The sequence below is a fragment of the Canis lupus genome, chromosome 3 (genome assembly GCF_003254725.2).
Source record: "Canis lupus dingo isolate Sandy chromosome 3, ASM325472v2, whole genome shotgun sequence".
Classification (NCBI taxonomy): Eukaryota; Metazoa; Chordata; class Mammalia; order Carnivora; family Canidae; genus Canis; species Canis lupus.
In genome coordinates, this window is record NC_064245.1 from 5,447,830 (window position 1) to 5,475,081 (window position 27,252).

Genomic DNA, 27,252 nt, shown 5'->3' on the forward strand with positions numbered 1-27,252 from the left:
AATGAGAAATAACCTAGAGCAAGAAAAAATCAGTTTGATGAATTGGGCTATATTAAAGAAGTTCTGAGACTTTTTCTTTTTTCAACTCTAGCAATAAAATAGACAAAACTTTCATGTGAGAAAGTAATATTTTACTCTTGGAAAATGAAAACTTCGAACCTTTTCCTTAAGGGAAGAACTTTGCATTTAAACCATTGGCTCTTTAGAGACATTTTCAGGATGAAAAAAAATCAAAAGATTCATTTTACTTGGAGCATTAAAAAAGATGAAACACATGGGGCTTCTGGTATTCCTCTCATTTAAGTTTAGTGTCACGATGGTTTGATAGGGCCTGAACATTCATTTAAAAAGATATGCCAAGTAATTAAAAATATTGCAGGTAAGTTGAACATTTGACCTATTTGCTTATTTTAAGCTCTGCCTCGGGATCACTCCTATTCCACATTGTAGGCTATTCCACAGAAGTTATAGGCCATGCATATATTTTAGTATGATGAATGTTGGTATTAAAAGGCTACAGTATGTCCCATCTGAGGCAGCACTTTATATCAATATAGAAACTTAGTGTGAGATTGAGGGTTACTGCAGCATCCTAAGGAATCAAGAAAAGTCATACTCTAATGAATATTCAGAAGGAACAACATATTAAAAAAACCATGTTTTATCAGCATCTCTAAAACAGTATTATATGTCTTAAAAGAGTACATTTTCATTTGGATTGCAACATTTGCTCAATTTTGTGCCTTAATTCACCCACTCATTCATTTATGTATTTCTTCATTTATTCAAAACATATTTATGAGCAATTATGAGCAATTATGTTTCCAGGAGCTCTTCTAAGACTGGAACACAGCCATGGATAAAACAAAAAGAATCTCCAATCCCTGGAAAATGAGGGGAAATAGAAAACAGCAAGATGAATAAATAAAATATATGGTGTCTTATGCAATTAAAAATAAAGCATGATGGGAATAAGGAGTGATGGGTGGGAATGGTGACATGGAATTTTAGTAAACACAATTAACAGAAGGCCTCGGCTTAACAGCTGCCATTTGAAAAAAGATCCATAGAATAAGAAGAGAGCCACATATTGATAACTGGGAGAAAAACCTTCCAGGCAGAAAGTAAAGCAAGAGAGGGGCACCTGGGTGGCCCAGTAGATTAAGTGGTTGACTTTTGATTTCGGTTTAGTTCATGATCTTAGGATCCTGAGACTGGGCCCCTCATTGGGCTCCATGCTAAGTGGGGAGTCTGCTTCAGGATTTTCTCTCTCTTTTGGCCCCTTCCCCCCTCTCCTCTCTCTCTCTCAAATAATCTAGAAAGAAAGAAGAAACAAAAAGAAAGAAAAGAAAAGAAAGAAAGAAAGAAAGAAAGAAAGAAGAAAGAAAGAAAGAAAGAAAGAAAGAAAGAAAGAAAGAAAGAAGAAAGAAAGAAAGAAAGAAAGAAAGAAAGAAAGAAAGAAAGAAAGAAAGAAAAGCAAATGAACAGGCCCTAAAATGGGGACATGATTGGCAATTTTAACAAACAGCAAGAGGTCCTGTTGCTGGAGTGAGGAAATGAATTCAGAGAAAGGACTAGACTTTCCAGGACTTTGTAGGCCTCAAGAACACTGGCTTTCCTTCTCAGTCTTTTTTTCTTATTAGAAGCATTATAGGACTTGAGCTAATATATTAAGACTTGAGATGTTAACAGTAACATTCTGACCACTGTCTTGGGAATTGACTGTATGCAGACAAAGAAGGAAGCAGTTATAGCACTTGAAAAACAGTAATAAAGTTAAAAGGCCTTCCCAATAATTCAGGTGAGAAATGACAGTGGCAAATCAGCTGCTGAAAACTGGTCAGATACTGCATCAATTCTGACTGTAGAACAAACGATATTGAGGCACAAGAGGATTTCCTGCTTCTCCCTCAAGGACAGAGGTCTTTGCTTCTACCTTAAATTCTACTTTCATGCAAATAATAAATCATTTTTAGTGTAAGTATGTCCTATAGAATGTGCAAGCGTGGGGCGTGCAATAAACAGATTTTAAAATATTTGTTTTGTATTTGAAATTTAAATTTAATTGGAAGTCTTATACCTTTATTTGTTGAATGAATCCAACAATGCTACTCCTACCCTTTCGGCAGCTACAGTGGCTCTTTACTTGCATCCGATTGGTGAGAGTGCTCTTTATTTCCCTGGATGCAGATATGTTTTCCTCCTACCAACCCTGACTCTCTAGAAGCATGGATTTTGCTTGGTTTTTGAGAGCTAGAGAGTATGCTGTCCTTCACTAGTAGTCTAAGATTTTTGCTCCAAGAAGAGCATATTCTGAGGGAAATGAGCAGCATTTTCTGTCTTTCTCTAGCAGCATCTAATCACTTCCTGCAGCCTGTACCAGGAAGAATGACTCTTTGATTTTCTACCATGTTCCCACACTTTTGTTGTTGCTGTTGTTTATTTGGTGTTTTAGTCTCCATACCTTTTTATGAACACCCTTTGGAGGGGTATCAAATTACCTGGGGTTTGGGGTTCTAGCTTTTCCAAACTGTCATCCTGCCCTATATTTGGCCTTTGAAAATTGGTTAACATTTTAGTCAGTTTCTTCTTATCTTTTTGTAAACATCCTCTTTCCCAGGCTCTGCTGAAGGTAAAAGATTTCCTGTGTCTAACCTCTTTCAGTAGTGACTTTTCACACTTTGGAGTTCATTTATTTGGTTACCTAGAGGCATCCTATGTCTGATTCATAAAAATTATGATTCTGCAGATTACTTGGACTATTGTCATCATTAGGATGAAAACAATATTCTCTTGCAGCTCCTACTGGCTCAGTGGAAAGAGACTATTAAAAGCTTAATCGAAATTTTGATACTTTATCACACTACTTTTCTTAAGCTTAGAGATAGGAGTGTTTATTCCTTATGGTTTGTCTCACTCTCTGTTTTTATCCTTTTTTTTTAAAATTTTTCCTTCCCTTCCCCTGTATCTTAGCCACTGAAATCAAATAGTCAGAAGGAAGTGTCAATAAAGAGAGCAGAAATTTAGATTGTTAACTCTTAACTAAATGAACAAATAAGAAGCAGGGCTCCCTAAGACACTACTCTGCTTGTGTTTTTACTTCATTTCTTGCTCTTGTTCAGCCTGATGTTGCTGGAAATGCTCATGGAAACATGTGACAAGCATCCAGTAAAATAATTTATTTAATTTATCTTAGCTCTTAATCATTACCCAGAAACCTGTGTATTTGCTTCATATGGATTCTTCACCTGTAGAAGTATTTTAAAATTTTCTATTCCTCAGATCTTTATTTTAACATAATTTTCAATATCATTAATGTCTTTCCACAGAGAGACATTATACCTAATTGACTGAGGATGGAGGCCATTTCCATAAACTTCCTCCATTTCACCACTCTCATCATTGCTTTTTTTGATCCTGCCTCAAAGGGAGATTCTCTTTTGTTCCAATCCAAACCAAACTACTACCTCTCACCTTTACCAAATTCCCACATGGAACAAATTAGCATTCTTATTTATTTGTGATTGGTCTTTCCTCTTATAACTAAGTCCTCCCAATTCCTCTTTCCATCCTTATACATGGCTGTCCTTCATTTTTATTTATAAAATATATTTGCCCAATATATCGTTGCTATTATTTTGAACAAATAGCTTGATAAATGAAGGGTAAGAAAAATAAAATATTTTATTTTACGATTCTTATAAGGTAGATCTACTGGTGACAAATTCCCTCAGTTTTTTTGTTTGAAAGAAGTTTTTGTTGGTCCGTCAATTTCGAGAATAATTTGAATGGATATAGAAATCTAGATGATTGTTTTAACACTAAAAATTGTATTCCATTCTCTTCTTGCTTGTATAGTTTCAAAAGAAATGTCTGAGGGTATTTTTATATTTGCTCTTCTGTACCTGGAACATTTTTTCATTTGACTTTTTTCAAGATTTTCTTTGTCTTTGATTTTCTGCAATTTGACTATAATATGCTTGCATATAGTTTTTTTTTTTTTTTTTTAGTATTTACCCTGCTTACTTACTGTTCTCCAGGTTTCTTGCTATTAGTTATTAATTCCAGAAAATTATCAGCCGTTGTTAGTTCAAATAATTATCTTGCCCTTTTCTCAGTCTTTCATATTCTTCTGGCATCCCCCAATGTGTTTATGCTACACCTTTTATTACAGTCCTGTGGTTCTCGAACATGCTGTTCTCCTGAGTTTTTTTTTTTTAATATCTATTTATCTCTTTGTTTTTCAGTTCAGATTTGCGTATCTTTAAGTTTACTGGTTTTTATCTTCATTTGTGTTCAGTTTAATGATGAATCCATCAAAGGCATTCTTTGCTTCTTTTATTCAATCTTTGATTTCTTGGATTTTCTTCAAACTTTTTCTTAGGGTTTCCATCTCTTTGTTACATTACTTATCTGTTCTTGCACATTGCCAGTTCTTTTCATTGGAGTCCTTTGCATGGTAAACATCATCATTTTAAATTTCCTGTCTGATAATTCCAAAATATCTCCCTTATCTCATTCTGGACACTTTCTTCTCTTCAGACTATGCTTTTTCTTGCCTTTGTACCATGTCTTGTGATTTTTTTTTTTGTTGAGAGCTGAACATGAGGTATCAGGAAATAAGAACTGAGGTTAATAGGCTTTTGTGAGAAGTAATATGTTTATCTGGCTAGGGTTTATGCTGCATTTAACGTTTTCTGTTGCTGAAAGGGTCAGAGGCTTCAATTTCCTTCTATGCCCTTATTTTTGTCTCCACTTTCTCTCAGTTTTCCTAGAGGCTCCTTCTTAAATAGGGTCTGTCCTGAAGCTCTGTCAGTAATAATCCACTGTTACTGTACTGGATCCCTGTGGAATTAGTTATAAGGTATTGGAGTGAAAAAACTTTATAATTCGTCATCTATTTCGGAGTGTGCCAGTGTCTCTAGGATGTGATCTTTAGAAGCATTTCTTAGCCTTTGTTTTATCTTCCCCCTGTGAGACCTGACCCCTACTAGGTGATAGAGGCTCTGGTAAAATATTTTCCTTTAAGGGCAGTTTGTTATGGGGAATATAATGGTCTGGGCATACTTTAAAATTGTTATTCTCCCTCTTATTCACCATGACTGAAAGTAGGAGGTAATTTCTCTTGGACCTTCAGCAAGAGCCTCTTTCCCTGAAGGAGCTCATGAAAGCACAGGGGTTCTTCCTAAAACTGGGCCCCCATGAGTTTGTAACTCTCAATGATTCCACATTTTCCTCTCAGTCATTTGTGAATTACTGGTTAAGAGTTCCTGCCTATTACTTGCTCCCTGTAAGCTATGATTCACTATATATGTCTGTGTCTCCACTTTTCAGAGCAGTGGTTTGCTATGTGACCTCAATGCTCTGCTGGATCTAACAAGAGCTGTTGATTATGAGGGTGTTTAGATTGTTTCTTGTTGTGAATATGGGAGTGATCATTTCCAAGATCTTTATATTTCAGAGCAGAAGCTGGAATTGTCTCTTAGAGTTTTTAAAACCTGTTATTTATACTAGTCTTGGAATGATTTTCATATATTGCAGAGTAAAATATATTTTTGTACATATCATACTTTGTGACACTTGCCACATACTTAAATTAATTACAATATATAGGGATAGTTTTTCCATCTCCTTACACTTTAATAAATATATCCTAAAGCTAAGATCATCTCTTATGTGCAGAAACATTTCAATCTGTGTCATTTTTGCAGCAGATATTTGTAGGAAACATGTTTCAATCATGCATGAATGTATTTAACTACCAGTTTTTCAAACTTGATCCTTAAATATTTTTATTTTCAGAGATAGTTTCAGATACTTAAGTTTTTCTTAAGTTAAAAAAATGATTCAAGCTCAGTACTAAATAGATTCTTACTGACATACAATGTTTATTGTGTAAAAATTTTCTTTTGTTTCTTAACTTTGATATTTAAGATCAGCAGTTTTATAACAATGCAATTAAAAAAAATTTGGTCTTTGCCTTTTTTGAACCAAATCTACCTTAACAGATAGGATTTTAGAAGATTTCCCCTAGAGAATTACTTCAAGCTATTTAAGCTGCCATTGGTTCCTGATTTAGCATTTTTAATAAACTTCCTAGGGCAAAGGATTAATTTCCCTGGACCCTCTTTATCCTTGATGTAAAAGTATAATGTTTAATCGAGGATGGATCATTGTTTGCCTGCTGTCTTCCCTGTGTGTTTATGAATAAGTAGATACAAGTTTAGGGGGTGGAAGAAAGCCAGGGCAAAATAAAAGTATTCCCAATCCTTAAAATTTGTTGCTAAATAAAAACAGCAACTAATACATATGAATGTAAATAGAATTACTTTTACTACATTAAAGTGAATGCATTAAAGAAACATATGTCTACCGAGGCAGTTTACAGCCAAATAGTTGCATTAAATTGCCTACATGCTTATTGATCCTTATCTAAAACTCATCTAAAAACAGAAGTTCCATTATCTTAGCAAAACTGTGGTTCACATAGTGACCCAGAAATTTGAGGCTATTGCATTAATAGGGAGAATTAGATTAGTAAATCAATGCTCAACAGTTCCTCAACATTGTAATAAGTCTAAGAAAATAAATATAATTATTCCTATTATTACATATATACATGTAAATATCCAGAACACAATGATTTCACAACATAACTTTATTATTTGTAAGATTTCCTAGTCTCAAATTTGAACCACATAAAACCCTTTTCAAGAAAATAAGAAATTAGATGAAAAACCTTATATTAGCTGGAAAGAGGTATAAGGAATGACAAACGACATGCTAATTAAGAATACTCCTTATTAAAAGCAAACTTCCTCTCAAGGTTTCTAATAAGATCTGGTAAAACTTATTTATGACAAAAATCTTACCATGGTGCCATTAGTGAAGCACAAGCTAGAGCCATTGACAACACTTTTCTTCATGATAACTAAAGATCATATTATCTCATATGTGTCACTCTTATTACTTCTTATTGATGGTGACTATATAATATATTGTCAAATGAAACACATTTGAACATAAAAGATGGCACTTACTAGATAGGATATTGAGACAACAGGCTTAAATTGAGACTATCTCAGAAAAACCAAGATCTATTTGGTAATGTATAATAAATTTCAGTCTTTTGGCTACATATTTCCTTCTACCAAAAGAGAAATATTCTAAAATTACCAATGTTTTCAATGGTAGAATGTGTATGATAACTATGAAATATTTAAAAAATTAATTTTTAACCATTCTCAAGGTCAGTTTTAAAAATAATAAGAAAGCAATCATTTTCAAAAGAAACTGGTTAAGTAAAAGAATTTAAAATCAGATCCTTGGAAATACATCTAACATGTATTTCATATATAAAAATTCCATCATCTGCATACTTTTACAAATTAGAAATTCATATCTAGACTCTTTAACAATTTCCAAAAGGAAAAGATTTAATGGGATATGAATCCATAACAGTATATTAATCCACTGTGTATTTTTTTCTTTTTATCTATGTCTTATTTTCACTTTTAAAAATTAATAGACTTTTTTTTGGTGCTGTCATAGAGTTACAGACAAATTTAATGAAAATTACAGAGAGTTCCCATATATACCTTCACACTACCCCTTGCTTCCCCTATTAATATTTCACACTAATATGGTACATTAGTTAGTTACATTTGGTGACCAAGAATTGACATATTATTAACCAAAGCCCATAATTTACAGTAGAGTTTACCCTTCATTTTGTGTATTCCATAACTTTTGATAAATGTATATGTATTCATCATTACAGTATTGTTCTGCATAATTTGCCTCCCAAAAATTCCTTGTGGAAAATCAGTAAGGACCAAGTTGAACTGAACAACACCATCAATCAACTGGGTATAATTGGCATATATAGACTACTTCATTCAATAACAGCAGGATTCATTCACATTTTTCACAACTCACATGAAACATTCATCAAATTAACCACATTCTGGGGCATAATATTTATTTATTTATTTATTTATTTATTCATGAGAGACAGAGAGAGAGAGACAGAGAGAGAGGCAGAGACATAGGCAGAGAGAGAAGCAGGCTCTCTGCAGGAGCCCGATGTGGGACTCAATCCTCGACCCCGGGATCATGCCCTGGGCCAAAGGCAGATGCTCAACCGCTGAGCTACTAAGGCATCCTCATCTTAACTTATTTAAAATAATAGAAATCATGCAATGTCTCCTCTTGGATTATGATAGAATTAAACTAGAAATCAATAACAGAAAGATAATTGGAAAATTCCATAATACATGGAGATTTTAAAACATACTTCTAAATAATACCTGGAGCAAAGAAGAAATCTCAAGAAAAATTTAACAATAATTTGAGCTAAATGAAAATGAAAACACAACCTATCAAAGTGAAAACAGTATATAAAGGGAAGTTTATAGCTTTGAATATATATATTAGAAAAGGAGAAAGATCTCAAGTCAATCACCTAACTTTCCATCTTAGTAAACTCTAAAAAGAAGAAAAAATTAAATCCAAAGTAGTAGAAGAAGAGAAATAATAAGAATTAGAGCAGAAGTTGATGAAATTAAAAATGGGAAATCAATAAAGAAAATCAACAAAAACTGTTTCTTTGAAAAGATTAATAAAATAAAAAAAGAAAAGAGTAATAAAATCAATAAGCCTCCAGCCACACTAAGTAAAAAGAGATAGGCCACAAATTACTAATATCAGAAATGAAAGAAGGGGCATTACTACCAATCTCATGGAAGTTAATAAGAAAAAGAATATTATGAACAACACTATGTCCACAAATTCGATAACCTTAAATGACCCAATATGTCAAAATTCAAACAAGAAGAAATAGAAGATCTGAATAGATTCATATCTACTAAAGAAATTTGCTGATAGTTAAGAAACTTCCAAAGCAGAAAGCAACAGGCCCAGAGAGGACAGGGAATTTTTAGGGCAGTGAAAAATACTCTGAAAAAAAAGAAGAAGAAAAAGAAAAAGAAAATATTCTGCATGATATTATAATGATGATTGTATGTGATTATACAGTGTTCAAATTCAGAGAATACACTATACTAATAGTGAACCCTTAAGTAAACTACTGACAGGGTAAATGTAATGTGTCAATTTAGGTTCATCTTTGGTTAAAAAATGCACTATTCTTGTGAATGCTATTGCTAATGGAAAAGGAGGTATATGCGTGGAGGCAGGTGGTATATAAGAAATCTCTATACCTTACTCTCAATTTTGATATAAACCTAAAACTGCTCTATAAAAAGTACATCTTTAAAAACTTTCTCCTGTGGCCCATTTATTCATTCCTATCTACCTCACCCCAAACTTCAGGTAACCACTAATCTTTTTACCATCTTTACAGTTTTGCCTTTTCCAGAATATCTTAGAGTTGGAATCATGCAGTACACAGCCTTTTCAGAATGGTTTCTTTCACTCAGCAGCATGCATTTAAAGTTCCCTGATATCTTGTTGTCATTTGATAACTCATTTCTTTTTATCATTATAATAATATTACATTTTGAATATACCAGTTTATCCATTTACCTATTGATGTACATCTTGGTAGCTTCCAAGTTTTAGCAATTATGAAAAGGCTACTATAAGCACTCATGTGCAGATTTTGTGTGGACATGTTTCATTTCCTTTGGGCAAACACTAAGTAGTGCCATTGGTAGATAATATGGTAAAAGTATGTTAGGTTTGTTTTTTGTTTTTTGTTTTTTGTTTTTTTTTTTTTTGAATAGTGACCAAAGGCAGACATGGGCCTACATCTTTTTCTTTTTTTAAGATTTTATTTATTTATTCATGAGAGACACACACACACAGACACACACACACACACAGAGGCAGAGACATAGGCAGAGGGAGAAGCAGGTTCTCTGCAGGGACCCTATTGTGGGACTCTTGATCCCGGGACCCCAGGATCACGCCCTGGGCTGAAGGCAGGCCTAAATCACTGAGCCACCCAGGTGTCCCAGTAGGTTAGTTTTGTAAGGAACTGTAAAACTGACTTTTCAAAGTGCATCAATGTACCATTTTGGAGTCCCACTGAAACAAGTGAGAGTTCTGTTGCTCCAAAACTTCATAAATAATGTATTTGACATGTAAAAATTCCATTGTCTATAGACTTTCAAAAATTCAAACTTCACATATAAGCTCTTTAATATCACAAAGTAGGAGTTTCAACAGCTATGAATCTATTTATCTAATTTTTTAAAGCAACCATTTTTAAAGTTTTAGGAGCAATTTAATCTTCTCAAGAAAGTTAGCAATTTCTTATGCAATTAAAGATAAAAACACAAAACAAAAATAATTCTATGAATTCTTGATGTGTAGATTTGAAAATATCTATAATCTTTTAGCGAGCAAAATTCATGATTAACTTGGTTTGTTTTCATCTACATAAATGTGTTGATTATATTTTTTACTTATGATCATTATTACAATACACAAAACTAGAAAAATTAAAGCCATGATATATTGTATTAAAAATATAAAACCAGGATTTTCTAAATAACTAAACTTATTTATTCCACTATTATAATTTAAAATCTATTATTATTAATATTTTGAAGGAGAGCCAATAAATATTTTTACTGATAGATAAAAGAGTTTAGAATACTCTTTTATTCCATTTTTACATCATTTATAAAATATCTTTATTATGTTTTGTTCTATAAAGTTGAAAAGAATAAATTAAATATGAGATTTTTCCTTATAAAGTAAATTTTTAGTAATATTAATGATTTTTGATATTTATATTTGAAACTCCCTATATTGTGATGTGGTATTTTGTTTAATGTTCTACAAATTAAGAGAGATACTAAGAAAAATAACATGGTATATAAGTAAAATCTTGGAAATAAGCACTATTAAGAGAGAATAAGGAATGAGAGAAAAGAGACTATATCAAAATAAAAGTAAAACTTTCACTGCTTGCAGATGACATAATACTACTCTATATAGAAACTCCTAAAGACCTGTAAAAAAAGTACTAGAACTAATCAATGCTTTCAGTAGGGTCACAGGATACAAAATCAATGTACAGAGACCCATTGCATTTCTATACTCTAATAATGAAGCAACAGAAAGAGAAATTAAGAAAGTAATCTCATTTACAATTGCACAAAAAATTATAAAATACCTGGGAATAATCTTAACCAAGTGGTTGAAAGACCCATACTCTGAAAACTAAAATAGCGATGAAAGAAATTGAAGACAACACAAAAAAATGGAAAAGTATTCCACGCTGATGGATTAAAAGGACAAGTATTGTTAAAATGTCTCTACTACCCAAAGCAGTTTACACATTTAATGCAATCCTTATCAAAATATCAACAGCATTTTTCAAAAAACTGGAACAAACAATCCTAAAATTTTATGGAACTGCAAAAGACCCCAAATAGTCAAAACAATCTTGAAAAAGAAACACAAAACTGGAGATACTGCAACTCTCGATTTCAAGTTATACTACAAAGCTGTAATAATCAAAACAGAATGCACTGGCACAAAAATCAACATATTGATCAATGGAATAAGATAGTAAGCCCAGAAATAAACTCTTGATTATATGGTCAATTAACCTTCAACAAAAGAGGCAAGAATATGCAGTGGGAAAAAAACAAACAAACAGTTTTTTCCACAAATGATGTTGTGAAAATTGGACAGCTACATGCCAAAGAATGAAACTGGACAACTTTCTTTAACCATACACAAAAATAAACTCAAAATGGGTTAAGGACTTAAATGTGAGACCTGAAACCATAAAAATCCTAGAAAGCACAGGCTGTGCTCTCTGGCATAGACTGTAGCAACTTTTTTCTAGATATGTCTCCTGAAGCAAGGGAAATAAAAGCAAAAATAAAGTATTGAGACTATATCAAAATTAAAAGCTTCTGCACAGCAAAAGAAACAATCAACAAAACTAAAGGGCACTCTCCTGAATGGGAGAAGATATTTGCAAATGACATATCCAAAAACATGTTAGTATTTGAACTATTATAAAGAACTGATATAACTCAACAGCCCCAAAATAAATAATCCAATTAATAAATTGGCAGAAGACATGAATAGACACTTCTCCAAAGAAGACATTTAGATGGCCAACAGACACACACAAAAATGTGCGATGTCATTCATCATCAGGGAAATGGAAATCAAAACCACAATGAGATATCACTTCATCCTTGTCAGAATGGTTACAATCAACAACACAGGAAACAATGGGTGTTGGAGAGGATGTGGAGAAAGAGGGATTCTCTTGCACTGTTGGTGAGAATGCAAACTGGTGCAGCCACTCTTGAAAACAGTGTGGAGGGTCCTCAAAATGTTAAAAATAGAACTACCCTAGGATCTTGTAATTACACTACAGGGTATTTACCCAAAGAATATAAAAAACACTAATTTGAAAGGATATATGCACCCTTGTGTTTATTCCAACATATTTGTAATATTCAAATTATGGAAGCAGCCCAAGTGTCCATTGATACATGAATTTGGGTAAAGAAGATGTTGCGTGCACAACATATACAGTGGAATACATTCAGTCATAAGAAATAATGAAATATTGGCCATTTGCAAGAACATGGATGGAGTTAGAGAATATAATGCTAACTGAAGTCAGTCAGAGAAAGAAAAATTCCATATGATTTCACCCAATATAGTCAAGAATCAAAAGAAAGGAACAAAGAAAAAATAGAGACTAAGAAAGACTCTTAACTATAGAGAACAAACTGATGGTTAGCGGAGGGGAGATGGGTAGGGACACAGGTGAAAAAGGTGATAGAGATTTAAGAGTATACTTATCATGACGTGGATTGAGTAATATATAGAATTGTTGCATCATTGCAACAAGGTGCATCATTGTACACCTGAAACTATTATCACTGTATGTTAACCATACTGAAATTAAGATAAAAAACTTAAACAAAAAAATACCAAACAAAAAAACATTTCTTAAAAAAAAAAAAAACAGAAGATTTAAAAAGAAATACTAGTGTTCTGACTAAGGAAACACTGACTGTTATTTTCCTTCTAACTTGAAGCTTATTTTCACACCTGGAAAAAAAAAAAGGCATTAAAAAAAAATTAGTCACTCTTTCTACTACTTGGTTAAAATTGCCCTCCCAATGTGAACTAACTTCCTACAGTAATAATATTTGTAAAGTGTTCTGGTGCTGTGAAGAATATTTAATTATGTGATTATCTTTCATGATGTGTGTAGTTAATTGTCCTTACGTCAAATGTAAATGATTTTGAACAATAAAAGTGAATGAGTAATGTTCTGGCTGTGAACAACAGATGTCATGTGGATTTTGATTTCCTAGTCATTTATAAATATTTCTTTTCAAGTATAGAAAAGCAATTAGTTAAGATTACAGACTAATACCATTCAAATCTAAGTTTAAGAATGAAAAGCAATCTGAATCATGGAGCAATGGAACACTATATGGGGAAAAAACTTGTTATATTCATGTTCTTAAAGAAACACAAATATGATTTGTATAAATTATGGATAGGCTACTTATAATTCCTTGGAACAATTAGTGCATCCTCACATGAAGCAATGTCTTTCTCTGCTTCTGCCCAGCGCCTCATAAAGTCTTAAACACAATAATCTGTGTGTATTGAATGGTATATGTAAGAGTAAAAAATAATAAGGCATAGTTTTTTAGTTTGGTGGCTATTTTCCATTAGCTAACAGGCATCTATCATCCCCTTTTATAAAGAACCTATATAGGTTCTTTAAAACAGAACCTATTTCCTCAGTAACCAGCTACCCATCTACTTGGAGCCCACATAATTTAGGTCGAGTGATTACAATCCTGAATCCAGGGTGAGTCATGTGACACAGATCCAGTCAACGACATCACATTCCTCACCCAGAGAGTTTTGGCTCAGAGATGGTAACATGATTCATGCCCTGTCAAACTCTTGGAACTTTTGCTTGAGTGATTAGGAGAAAGGCAGACATTCTTCTGCACTGGAATTACTGAAGTGACCAGAAAATCTTGGAGCTCAAGGAATCACGAAGAAGAATCATTTTGCTGAGGAGGGAAGCCAGAACAGAAGGAAATAGAGCTGTGAGGCGGAGAAAGATAAATATTGACAAAGTCATCTGAGCTGCTGGCTTCAGCCATGTGATACTTCTTGCTCTAATTTGTTAAAAAGATTCTCTTCGAACCAAAATCTAGCCAGGTTCCTCTGAGACCTTTCTTGACTAGGACTCAACCCTGGTCTAATAAGACTTAAACAAACATGAACATTTTCTAATACATCAAGGCTACATCCCTAAGATGACCCTAGTATTACTTAAAATGTCTGCCTGAGAAAACACAAGGATGCCAAATGGGTTTACTGTTTGTTCTAGTCAACACCCAAAGATGGGGCTCTATCTCCCAGTCTCTGTGGGAGGGTAGGAGCCTACCTTCCAGAAGCGCTAGTTAGCAGATGCAGATGTGTTTCACATGGACCAACCCTATATTTGCTTTTTATAATTTTCCACTTCCCTGACTCCATTGAGACTGCTTATCCCCCTCCCTACTCTTGCATCCTTCCTTGAGGGCTCCCACGCACCCCTGTACACACTGCAGTTCAGCTCAGTTCATGGTACGCTCTTTTCCCTACTGCAATAACCCATTACAGATGAAAATCTGTCTTAACCACTTTAACTAGTGTCCAGCATTGTTTATCCTTGACACTTGTTTATGGGAGCCAATAACCTGACATGTAGCAAATGGAGTTCAGTTTATCATCTGCAAGCAAAAGTAATTAAAATTAATTTATTGTGTATTGCCTGGGAGTTTGATTTCCTCCCTCCGTGGGCCTATGTTCGTATTTTGTAAAGATGATCACGAAGTTACCATCGTGGGACAATCATTCCATGGATCCCTCTTTATTTCTGGAAGGAAACAAGCATAAACTTTGTGTGATGGTTACATTGATATTGGCTAGATTGGAGGAAAGGTAAAAAATGTAGGAAAGAGCTTAAAGACACTGTAATTTTTTTTCTAAAATGCTTACTATTGACAGCTACAACTTGTCTCTTCACAATCATTTTTTTAAGGCGGTCTTCCTCTAATTATTAGTTTCCCATTCAATAAAGACCTTAATATTTTCTGTCACCTTCTTTCTTTTTCTCCTTCTTTCTTTTTTCACCTTTTTTCTCCTTGTTCCCTCCCTTCCTTCCTTCCTTCCTTCCTTCCTTCCTTCCTTCCTTCCTTCCTTCCTTCCTTCCTTCCTTTTCTCCTTTTTTATACACACAGGCTAACTACAAAGTGTCTGTAAGGCAATATGCAAAAGCAAAAAGTCCTGTGCTTCAGAGTGAGATAAGCTACCTAAACTGAACGAATTAATACTAACTTTTTTACATTCTAAATTATGATTGGAGAAAGCCAATTAGGACTTTTTTTTTCTAACTCTTTTTAAATCAAATCTTCAGCTAAATACCATGTTCAATGTAGCTTTAACTGTGGAGAAGAAAGAAGGATCAGACATGGGCAATTGAGATGAGTAGACAAATATAGCTATTGACTTACAGGTGTAATTGACTTAAAATACTCAAACAATGACCTATGCCTACAAATATATGTTATATCATCACATTAGGGAGTCTCTGTTTCTATGAAAATCGTATGTTGAAAAAAATGATACTAATCTTCAGAAAAGTAGTAGTTTCTGCAAGCAAACAGAATGTGTAAAACAGGAATAGTTTTTTCTTTTTAAGATTTTACTTATTTGAGAGAGAGATGCATGAGCAGAGGGAGGGGCAGAGGGAGAGGAAGATGCAGACTCCCCGTTAAGTAGGGAGCCACAGAGGTAGGGCTCGATCCCAGGACCCTGGGATCATGACCAGAGCGGAGGGCAGATGCTTAACTGGCTGAGCCACCCAGGCACCCCAGGAATAGCTTTTAGAATTGTTACTCTCCAACTTAATTGCAGACTGGAATCAAAAACCTTGATGAGATGAGCACTGGGTGTTATACTCTATGTTGGCAAATTGAATTTAAATTTAAAAAAATTGTAAAAAAAATCAAAATAAACTGAACAAAAAAAAAAGAATCAAAAAGCAATTCTTTTGTTTTTCAAATTTTTCATTAAATTCTGGTTAGTTAACATATAGTGTAATATTGCTTTGAGAAATATAATTTAGTGATTCATTTTTCTCTCTTTTTAACACTGATGTCTCATTTTTTGATCTGCAGATTCTGATCTAAGTAGTCTGGAATTAACGCTGACTAGTTTAAAAAGACAGTAGGTATAATGTGAATCCAAGGTTGAAAATTACTCTTTTGAGATTCCATGTCAGGGGCAGGCTTCTAGGCCTTGTGGGGCATTTCTACAGTGGCCTCCAGTGTAGTTGTTTGATACCAGGTGCTACAGATTGGTGATTAAATAAAGATTGAATATTCTTTGAAGGTTAATATAGCTCCCTGCGGAGGGGCTCCTGAGTGGTTCAGTTGGTTAAGCATCTGACTCCTGATTTTGGCTCAAGTCATGATCTCAGGGTCATGAGATGGAGCCCCACGTGGATGGAGTCTGCTTAAGATTCTCTCTATCTGCCCCTCCCCAACCTCTCATGCTCTCTCAAATAAATAAATAAATAAATAAATCTTAAAAAATGTAGCTCCCTGTTGAGCTAAATATGCTTTGTATTGGAACTTAAGCAATATCAATATTATTTACACAGGAATAATGTGGATGAGTTCTTAATGAATTTTGAAAGAAAATATGCAACCATTGTGAGTTAAGGGACTCCTTGCACAGTATTAGTTTAATGTAACAGAAACATTCCCTTAATGGAAACTATTTTGAGTGTATTACAAAGCATAGAGTGTGTTTCAAATTCTTCTATAAATGGCTTCAATTGGCAAAATTATAACGTATGTTAAGTTGAATCCATTTGTAAATTTTATAAAATTACTTGATAGTAGTTATTTTTCACAGGCAAAGATATGAACTATTTTTCAGATTCTTATATGATTCTGGGAATTACAGCTAGGTATGTTGTCATGATGTTGCTTATAAGACTTCATTTCACTTCTGGCTGTAAGAAACTTAAAATTATCTGCAAAATATATTTAACTGTTATAATTCTTCAATTGTATCTTATATTCCCCTAGAAGAAATACATTTTATTATCAGATACTTTGCAATCTTGTAAAGGCCTGCAGGTAAACAGCATCCTAAAATCATCACCTTATCAAATAAAGCATTAGGAGCATTTTAATAAGTGTTCATTGTTTATTAGTGTTAGGAAAATAATTATTATTATAAAATAAAGTTAATATCTGGATCCTTCATTTGAGTATTTAAACTTTACATTGAAAAAATATATGAAGAGGGATCCCTGGGTGGCGCAGCGGTGATCCTGGAGACCCCGGATCGAATCCCACATCGGGCTCCCTGCATAGAGCCTGCTTCTCCCTCTGCCTGTGTCTCTGCCTCTCTCTCTCTGTGACTATCATGAATCAATAAATAAAAATCTTAAAAAAAAAAAAGAAAAAATATATGAAGAAATTTAAAAAATAATGTATGCATACGTCACACATTCATAAGGTAGCAAAAGCTATCGTTTAGTTCAGAGTCCTTAGTGGATAAAGATTAAATTCATAGAAATGGAGCCGCTGACTCAATGAGTATGTTATTTTACTTTTGAAAGACATCACCAAGATATCCTCCATAAAGTTTAGACTAACATTCCAACTCAAAATAGGTGAGAATAATTCATGCCCAGCTCTTGTAAACATAGATTTTAATCTGATAGGTATAAATATTTTTACAAGACTTTTTTTAGGCATGTCTTAATCATAAGCGTGTTGAGCATATTTTCATGTATTTACCAATTTGTTTATATGAAGGCTTTAAATTCTTTTAAAAGGTCTATAGTTGTTATGTCTGTGTGTGCCTGTGTGCCTCTGTACTGCAAACATGTTGCAAATGTTTTCCTGGTTCATTGCTTGACTTTGGGCTTCTGGGTGTTTTGAAAAATGCAAACCTCAAAATATTACATCATCCAAATGATCAATTATTTGTATTGCATTTTTTCCGATTTTGTTTCTTGCTTAGGAAAGCCTCCCCCATTCTGAGATTATGATAATAAGAATATCACATTATTAATTATTGTAATTATATAGAGTATAAATTATTAATCCTCTGCCATTTTCATAGAAATATAATGCTTAGCAGGCGAGAGAGATAAAAAGAGGAGAGACAAAAATCAAAGAAAGTAACTGCAACCTAAATAAAGACAGACAATGTGGCCAGAACCTCAGGAGTTCTACATTTGTTTTCTAGGGCTGGAGTAACAAATGACTGCAAATTGGGTGGCTTAAAACAACAGGGATTTATTCTCTTACAGTTCAGGAGGCCAGAAGTATGAAAAGGTTTCAGCTGAGTTGTTTTCTTCCTTTTGAAAATTCATAGTGAAAATATCTGGGTTTTCATTTGCCTTTGGGAAGTACTGAATCAATAAAAATTTCTATTTCTCTATTTAAAAATTTGTATTAACTTGTGCTCTTAGAAATTTACCCATTTAAGTTAAATATTCAAATGTATAGTCATAAATTTCATCATAATATCATCTTATTACCTAATTTTAATGTGTGTAGGGTCTGAAGCAATGTCCCATTGCTTTTCAACTTTTTCAAAGTACCAACTTTCAGCTTTGTAGATGCTGTGTCATGCTCGTTTTTTATTTTATTATTTTCTTCTATATTCTTTATTTTTTCTTTTCAGTAAGATTCTCTAGGTTTAATTGGCTCTTTTGTTCTAAATGGTAAAACATAAAATTTTTAACAAAATAAATTTCCTCATAAACATGGTTTTAGTTTTCTCACATGTGTTTTCATATGTAATATTTTTATTACTCTTCTGTCCAAATTTTATTTTAGTTTTGTGTTATTTCTTTTACCGTAGGTTATTGGAGTGTTATTTCTCTCTTAATTCCAAATATACAACTTTTTAAGTTTTGTTTTTAATTAATTTTTATATCTAAATTCTATATTCACATGAGGGTTCACTTTTTGCATTCCACAGCTCTAAGGGTTTTCTAAATGTATAATGTCATGTATCCATCATTATGGTACCACACAGAATTGTATCTTCATCCTAAAAATCTCAGCACTTCATCCATCTATCCTTCTTCTCTTCCATACACTCTTGGCTCCGCTGAGATTTTACTCTTTCTCTCTTTCTAGTTTTGTCTTTTTTGAGAATGTCAGATAGTTGGAATCGTACAGGATGTAGCCTTCTCAGAGTAGGTAGGTTTTCTCTTATGTTGCCTACTAGGAATTTTACAATTTTGTGTTTTAAATTTAGGGTCATGATCCATTTTGAATTAACTTTGTGGAAGTTGTAAGGTTTATGTCTAGATTCCTCCTCCTGCTCCTTCTTCTTCTTAATCTTTTTCTTTTTCTCCTTCTTCTTCTTCTTTTTTTTTTTTTAAGATTTTACTTATTTATTCATGAGAGACACAGAGAGAGGCAGAGACACAGGGAGAGGGAGAAGCAGGCTCCATGCAGGGAGCCTGATGTGGGACTTGATCCCAGGAGCCTGGGATCATGCCCTAAGCCAAAGGCAGATGCTCAACAGCTGAGCCACCAGGCATCCCTCTTCTTTTTAATGCAAGTGCCCTGTTGTTCTACTATCATTTCTTGAAAAGACTCTGTTTTCTCTATTAATTTTCTTTGCTCCTTTGTCAAAGATCAGTTGTCTCTATTTGTGTGGCTCCTTCTATTTCCCCTTGCAGTTCTACTAATTTTGCCTCCAATTTTTGACACTTTCTTGTTAGGTACATATTCATTAGGAATTGTTAGACTATCTTGGAAAATTGACTACTTTATCATTATTTAATGCCCCTTTTTGCCCCTGGTCATTTTTCTTGCTCTAAAGTCTGTTTTGTCTAAAATTATATAGTTCCTCTAGCTATCTTTGGGCTAGTGTTAGTGTGGTATATCATTCTCCATCCATTTAAGTGTAATCTTTCTATGTCTTTATATGTAAATGTAAAGCAGATTTCTTATAGACAACACACAGTTGAATTTTTTTTTAATTATTCACTCTTATTCTCTCTCTCTCTTTTAATTGGTATATTTAGACCATTCTCATTTCAACTGATTATTGACATGGCTGGATTAATATCTACCATATTTCTGTTTTATATTTATTTATTGTACTTTATATTTATATTTATTGTACTTTTTCATGGTTTCTTTTTAAATATTCTCCTTCTACCTTCTTTGGGTTTACTGAGCATTTTATATGATTCCATTTATTCCTCTCTCTTAGTATATCAGTTACATCTTTTAAAAAAATCAACTGCCACAGAGTCATAATATACATTTGCAATATATATTTATATATACTTGTCATATACATTTACAACTAATCTAAATCCATTTTCAAAGTACACTGTATCACTTGAAGGACAGTGCAGGTAGATTATAACAGAATATTCCCAATTCCTCCTGCCCTTCTGGTATAACATTGCTGTTTATTACTTTCACCTATTCACATTGTATGATCTTTCAGTACATTGTTCTGGTATTATTTTGGGTAAAGTTATCTATTACTTCAGTTCAGAATTGAAAAAATAGAATATTTTACTTGACTTTAGTATTTCTTCCCTAGTGCTTTTCCTTATTTTATGTAAATCTGAGTTTCTGACTTTATTAATTTCATTTTCTCTGCATAGTAAGAAGGATTTTGTGAAGTTTTTTGTTTCTGGCAGAGTTATACTATGTTGAGTGTTTGCTGTAGCTGTAGGTGTCAGAGCCTTCAGTTTCCTCTAATGACCTTATTTTTCTCCCATTGTCTTTGGGTTTCCCTAGATACTCCTTTTTAAATAGTCTGTGTCACGTAGTAGCTCTCTCGGGTTTAGTCCTTTATTATTATTATTTTTTTTTTATGCTGGAGCCCTGTTGAAGTGGTTATAAGGTATACAATGATATTTAAAATCTTCTGATTAACACTTCTCTTTTTTCTTCATGGCCTAGAGTAGATGGGCTAGAACTTCAGGAGCACATTATAAGCCTTTTCTCCTTCTTCTTTTCTGAAACAAGAAAGCTGGTTAGGGCTGGAGCTGACTAATTGCTCTTCTCTCAGGTCAGTTGAGGCTCTGGTCAAATATTTCCTCTTGAGGGGTGGGTGGTCTTTCTTATGAAGAACAGAGTGCTCAGCATATACTTCAGAATGGTTGCTTTCCCCCTTTTTTCTGCCTGAAGGGGTAGGCAATTTTTTTCTAATTTCACTAAGGATATCTGGTGAAGCCCCTGGAGGTAAAACTAACAAGACTAACAGAGTGCCTGCATGTCGGGTTGCAGGTCTCTCAGGTCTGGGATGTAGGGTTTTTGACTCAGAGGCTAACCTACCTTCAACTCCAAGCAATTCACCAATTGCTATTTAAACATTTCTACTAGTTGCGGTCTTTAGCAGCCTCTGTTCCTGTGAAGCTGAGATGTCTCTATTCACATCTCTCCACATTTCAGAGCAGTGATTTGTCCTGGAGCCTGTCTCTCTGATAGTTCTGAAAAGATTTGTTGGACATTTTGTCAACAATTTTCCTGTTGTGAAATTGGAATTGACAACTTCCAAATTCTTTATAGGCCCAAATGGAAATAGTAGACTGGTTTTGTCTGAATTGATTTTGGTTTTGATTTTTAACTTAATTCCTTATGTTCACGGAAAACAGAATTATTTTTTGGCCTAGTATAATGCCAGTTTTTAGTAAATATTCCCTTAGAATTTGCAAAGAATATGTATCCCACAGCTTTTGGTGTAGTGTTTCACATACGTCAATAAGACTGTGTTTCGTTCAAACCATTTATATGCTTACTAAAATTCGTATTCCTTCCAAAGCAGAGAGAAGCTCTTCCTATAGATTTTAGATATTCTGGGGCATTTGTTTTTCTACAAATGAATAGATTTTTAATTATTTTGCTGCATGTATTTTCAGACTATATCATAAGTTAGATATCACCTTAAAGAGTTGTCTTGTCTTTCCAATGTCTCTATCATTGATAACATTTTTTACCTTAAAGTCTATTTATGTAATATGAATGTGGCCTCTAAGCTATTTTGCTTAATGTTCATATAACATACTGTTTTCCATTTTTCCCATTTAACCTTTCTATATTTATCTATATCCCTCAAAAATATAATTTTTTTTTACTTTATTTCCAGCCTCCCAATCTTTTCCTTTAAATCAAAGCATATGCCATTTACCTCATTACATTACTTACATCATTACTGATGCCTTTAATTTTAAATTTATATTTACTGTTTACTTTTTTTGTATCCATTTTATTATTGTTTTTGTTACTTTTTTGGACTGATTGTAATTTAAAAATAAATTTCCTCTTCTATTTGCTCTAGTACCATCCAGAATTTGAAACATGAATTCTTGATTTACCAAAGTCTAAAGAAACTGTGAAAGTATTATTCATATTTATATACCCACCCTACTCCTAACTTATCTGTAAGATTATTGCATATTTATTTTGTTTATAAATTTCATGATACATAATTTAAAAGTTTTGTTCCTATTAATATTTATTCAGTGAGCTTCATTTTCTTATAATTTTCTACAGCCAAAAGAGCATTCATTTTTATTTTACCAGTATTAGAAGTACATATTTTTGTTTGCCTGAAATTGTCTTCTTAAAATCTTTTTTTCCTTATTTTCATTTATTTATGGAATTCAACACAGTCAAGAAAATATTGAATTGTTTTCTGACTTCCACTGTTTTGGTTAACATGTTTAAAATTGTATGTTTAATATTTTTAGTTTTTTCCATGGGGATTTCAGAATTTTTGATATAGATGTTTTCCAGAAGATTGACCAATTATTTCATTTTTTCTACTTTATCCCTTTTCTCTACAGCTTTGATATGCCTTATTTATCATATATTGATTTCTTTATATCATATTTATTAACTTCTTTACATATTTGGATATTTTTCTGAATTTACTTTCACATTGAGTTGCTGTGTGCTTATACTTAGGTTTCCATTAGTTATATGTAATATATCATTATAGAAAACTCCAAATTTGTATCAATACTCTTGACAGTAGCATGCTTTTAAAACTATTTCCCAGGGATCCCTGGGTGGTGCAGCGGTTTAGCGCCTGCCTTTGGCCCAGGGCGCGATCCTGGAGACCCGGGATCGAATCCCATGTCGGGCTCCCAGTGCATGGAGCCTGCTTCTCCCTCTGCCTGTGTCTCTGCCTCTCTCTCTCTCTCTGTGTGACTATCATAAATAAATAAAAAAAAAATTAAAAAAAGCTATTTCCCAGGTTTTTCTTACGTGGTCTACTTACCATATGAATTTTATCATTTTTGCCTAGTTGAAAAATCTTGTTGGTACACTTAATGAAAAGAAAAAAAAGGTTTGTCATATTTTCTAACATTTTGAATGCTTATTTTATTTCTTATTAAAGTTTGCAATAATTTTTGAAAATACTTTTCAATAGAGTATAAGATGACATCCAACTGGGGTTTGGTATTCTCCACCAATCTTGCCTGGTCATTCTTACATTTTAATATATAACTTAATCATCACTCTCCACCTGTCAATTCCTCTGGTAAGTTTATTCCCCCACGTATATTTTTCACCTCATATTTCATTTTGTTGTTTTTGATAGTGTTGCTCTCACTGATGTTATTGTTTGATTGGTTGTTGCTTGGCTACTGTCTCATTTTGTGGATCATAGCACCCACATTTTTTAGTTCTGAGGAAAAGTGCGTGGGAGTAATTTTCTTTTAACATTCAAAAACTGAAAAAAAATGTTTTATTCTACTCTTACCTCTGATGGATAGTTTTCTACGCATCTCTCTCTCTCTCTCTCTCTTTAAAGATTTTTTGAGAAAGAGAGAGAGAGCATGAGCATGAGCATGAGCATGAGCAAGGGGTTGGAGGAGCAGAGGGTGAGGGAGAAGCAGCCTCCCGGCTGAGCAGGGAGCCCGACAGGGAGCTGGATCTCAGGACCCTGGAATCATGACCTGAGATGAAGGCAGATGCTTAACCAACTGAGCTACCTAGGAGCCCCTGTGTGTATCCCTGTGACTAAACATTGTTCCTCATCTTTACCACCCACCCCCCAGTATTTTCAAAGCATTTGCTCTTTCGTAAAATTTTCTTCTTACTCTTCCTTGTGTAGATACTCCTTTGGTGCCATTCGTATCAGTACAACCCATGATTCCTTCCTCATCATGCTGAGTGTCACCAAGGCTATACTGTTTTTGGTTCATTTTGTCCAGAGATAAATCTCTAATCTTCTGCTGAGGTAAGGAAATTTACCTGATAGAGACCCAAGAGGACCTACGGGCTCCAAAAATTGCTTTCACCCACTTCTCTTCCCTCAGTCCCACTCTATGCTTTCAATTCAACAATACATGTTTGCAGTGCCTGGTTTCATTGCATTAATCAGCTTGCTTTATGATGACATTCTCTCTTCAGGTATTTATGTTGTAGTCACTAATTTTATGCCTTTTCTATTATTAATCATTTTATTAAAAAGGACCCATGAAAAAGAGCTCTTATAACCATGTGGATACAGTTTTAAAACTACAGATATTTTTTAACAGCATTGTACATTGTGTCTTTGTAGCAAAAAAAAAAAAAATCCAAAGTTTTAGTTTTTCTGTTTGATTGTTTTCCTTTACATTATAAGTGGCCTTTCCTTATTTGTTAAGATATCCATTCAGATGACACCTTTTCAGCAAAGTCTTCCTTGACCATGTCACCAATGCTATCATTTACTATCATATTGTGTGTTTATACTGATTTCCTAGAATTTACCTGAAATAATTTATTATATTTCACAGAATTTATTTGCCTGACTTGTTCAATACTATATACCAATCTCATTCAAAAGTGCCTGTTTGGAAAAAATAAAAATAAAAAAAGAAAAGTGCCTGTTTGGAGATACATGGTAATATGTTTGATGGATGAAAGAATGATAAATGAAGATGACATTTTGTATATTTAAGGTTTTGGTTACTGAAAAGATGTAATAAAAGATTAGCTATTGGCACAGGTCACATTAATTGTAAGCATCTTGGCAAGATTAGGCACTTAATACATTTTTGAGTTAATAGAGATAGAAAGAATTTCAATTGTCACCTCAGATGGAGTTTTCTGTAATATATACCCATTTTTCTTTTCTTTTTTAAAAAGATTTTATTTATTATTTGAGAGAGAGATTAGAGAGAAAGCATGAGTGGGGGAAGGGCAGAAGGAGAAACAGACTCCCGCTGAGCAGGGAGCCCAATGTGGGGCTGGATCCCAGGACCCTGAGATCGTGACCTGAGCCAAAGGCAGACTTTTAAACAACTGAGTCACTTAGATACCCTACACCCATTTTTCTAATAAGCAAAGCCCATGGGTATCAGAGATTGCATTATCTGTTCAGAGTATTAACCATATGATACTAACCCTTTAAATTATTTTCATAACACTCCAGTTGAGTTTCAACTAGTAAATACTTCTTATTTCCATTAGAAAATACAAAATCCTAAAATGTGATCTTGTTACAACTTTAGTTTTCAATGTTTTGGTAGCTTTTTGCCTCTTTTCTTTTCTTTTCTTTTCTTTTCTTTTCTTTTCTTTTCTTCTTTTCTTTTCTTTTCTTTCTTTCTTTTTTTTTTTTTTTGGAAAGAGAGTGTAAGTGCACATGAGTAGGGTGGGGGAATAGGAAGAGGGGCAGAGGAAGAGAGGGAGAGTCCTAAGCAGGCTCCACACTCTGTGCAGAGCCTAAGAGGCTGGGGAGGGGGGGCGGGGAAGGCTCAATCTAACAACCCTGAGATCATGACCTAAGGTGAAATCAAGAGTCAGTTGCTTAACCAACTGAGCCATCTAGGCACCCCATTTTGTCTTTTTAAAGATCCTAGGGCAACATGAGTTCTTGCTATATGAGCCCGGATGCACGATTTGTACTTAGATGACATTTTCCTTCTGTATAGAAGAATCAATGTCCTGCTGTTTTACTATTTGTGAACTTTTACACATTATTATATATTTATCGTTAAAAAAATATACTGAAAGAAAAGTCCCTCAAAGGGCTAGAAAAGAAAAATTGAAAGCTTTAAAGCATCAGAGTAAAATGCATATTTCATGTCATAGTGGTAAGTGCTGCATTATATTAGCAATTTAGCTATAGGATCAGTGACTTTTCTGTCCTTTATTGAATTTCTAATATCATAAGAAAGTTACTAATGTGATAAAAGTCTTAAAGTATTACTGACTTTCTATCATGTTCTTGAAGTGAATTTTTATAGCATTAGCAAAAACAGAGTTTCAGAATACCATATAAACTGACCAAAATGATAATAAAAAAGCTTAAAAAATCAATAATACAGTTTATTCAGTTGATCTATTTGAAGCTTCTCATATTTCATTTTCAGATCTTTCTCGTTTAGTGGCTCCTGCTCATTGATAAGAGTCGAGTTGCAAAATCCCAACTTCCTCTGAAACAACATCTAGTTTTTAATAGATTGTATTGCTAAGAACACACTGAAAAGTGCTGGTAGTGTTATTTACAGAAAAAATGGTAACAAAGTACTTGTAACACAATTAATGTTACTGTCAGCTTTAAAAAATCCTCAGCAAAAATAAAGTGCAGTGACTGAACCACACTCTAAATGTTATCAGCTGTCATTCTGAAGATTCTTTCCTATTTTAGGTCTTGTACATATAGAGTGTTTTCACTTGTGACAGACAACATCATGTATTAGGGGAGTTCCTTTTAAGCATAATATTGAATATGAAAAATTAGAAAAAACAAGAAAAAATTTATTTTTCTCCACTTCTACAGAGACTAATTGTTATTCTTCAGCATCCATTCAGTTTTACTAATATGAAGACATTACAGTTGTTCATAATTGAAATGCAACAAAAACTGACGCAGAGACAGATTTTAAAAATATACAATATTCAAACTAGTTTAGACAGATTAACTCTTCCTTAGCAGCAATTCTGTATTATTTGAGAAAAAGAAATCCTTAAAATTTGCTTGCTTATTGAGGGTTTTTATACTGTCTTGTAAAATAGCTACTTTGTATTACCTACTGATCAGCGCTACTTGTTCAAACATTTTCTAGTATACTCCATGTGTAATTAAATGCCAAAAAATGGAATTTGGAAGATAAAATTTAAAAAGTGTTAAACATTAAGTAAGATATTTGGTTCTATAAATCTCAAAAAAAGTCACAAAAATTATCCATCCCCCCATACTTTGTTTCTGTAATAGATC

General features: G+C 33.5%; 1 long non-coding RNA gene across 1 annotated transcript in view; it reads right to left on the bottom strand.

Moving 5' to 3' along the window:
- Positions 1–801: 801 nt before the first annotated feature.
- The window catches only part of LOC112653712 (uncharacterized), a 148,564-nt gene continuing 122,113 nt past the window's right edge, over positions 802–27,252 (bottom strand). The window contains exon 5 of the long non-coding RNA XR_003132403.3: positions 802–884. This is a non-coding gene — a long non-coding RNA (uncharacterized LOC112653712). The remainder of the gene's footprint in view (positions 885–27,252) is intronic.